We start from the raw sequence: 1442 nt of genomic DNA, 5'->3' as shown, positions 1-1442 counted from the left end.
GAAGTCAGAAATGGAGAAGGATTTGGGGGTCATTGTAGACCACAAACTGAAAGGTAGTTTGCAGTGCCAGGCTGCTGTAAACAAAGCTAGCAGGGTCTTGTCCTGTATTAAAAAGGGGATGTATTGCAGGGACAAGTCTATAATTTTGCCACTTTATAGATCATTGGTTCGACCTCATCTGGAGTACGCGGTCCAGTTCTGGTCACCAGTACTAAGAAAAGATGTCCTTGAGTTGGAAAAAGTCCAGCGAAGGGCAACCAAACTAATTAGGGGTATGGAGGACCAGAGCTACGAGACGAGGCTACTAAATTTAAACATGTTCACATTAGAGGTGAGGAGATTAAGGGGGGATATGATTTCCATGTACAAAATGTTTAATGGTGGTAGTAACATTAGCGATAAACTGTTTAAAATTAACTCCGTTACAAAAACTAGAGGCCATCACCTAAAATTGGTGGAAAAAAAATTCCAGCACAAGGGGCGAAGGGGGTTCTTCACAGTAAGATGAAACTTTTGGACGATTTCTAAGGGACCGTAATATACAGAGGTACGGGTACTCCTAGAATGAGATCCTAATAGGTTGGACTTGCTGGACTAATGTCTTTATTCAACCTCAAATACTATGTAACTATGAATACATTGGATGCAGTTTTGATCCGGTCTGTAACTGCTCTGCTCCTGGAATGCGCTTGGTGTGAACAAGGTCTTAGCAGATCTCTTTTTTTATAAATTCTTTATTTAACAAGGACTTTTCAAAATTTTCTTGTACACATACAGTTCCTCAAAAGGGTCAAGATACGATCAACATACATGGTATTAGTTGCATGTAACCAACTTAAATTGCAGTCATGGGTGGGCGGACGAGAGAGAGGTTAGGTCTGGCATTTAGAACGTGATGTCTGTTTGGTGGGTCACCGTACGGGGCCTTGACGCTGAGCCTCATATTCCGGGGAGAGTATAAACTCAAGCCAATAAAACCATGTCTTCCTGAATTTGTCCGGGGTATTGCGGAGGGAACTGGTAAGGTCTTCCATTAGGTAAATGTCGTGGATCCTGTCAAGCCATTGGGACACAGTGGGGGGATCAGGGTTTTTCCACCGGGCTGGGACACATGCTCGGGCCGCGTTTACCAGGTGCCGGACTATAGAATTTTTGTAGGATTTGGTAGAGTAGTCATAATGGTGCAGTAGGAAGAAGGCCGGGTCTCGAGGGACTGAGCGGTCAGTAAACTTTTGGGTGGTAGCGTGGACCTGGTCCCAGAATGCGCTGAGTGTAGGGCAGGACCAAAAAATGTGGAGGATATCAGCTGCTGTGGCGCCACAATGCCAGCATAGGTCTGGAGTCTGGGGATACATTGAATGTAGAGTTTGTGGTGTCCTGTACCATCTGGTAACCAGTTTGTATCCAGACTCTTGGTATTTGTTGCTGATCGAGGATTTGTA

The sequence above is a fragment of the Nanorana parkeri genome, unplaced genomic scaffold, assembly GCF_000935625.1.
Source record: "Nanorana parkeri isolate BGI_ZX_2015 unplaced genomic scaffold, ASM93562v1 scaffold1788, whole genome shotgun sequence".
NCBI lineage: Eukaryota > Metazoa > Chordata > Amphibia > Anura > Dicroglossidae > Nanorana > Nanorana parkeri.
This window is presented reverse-complemented; position numbering follows the sequence as displayed.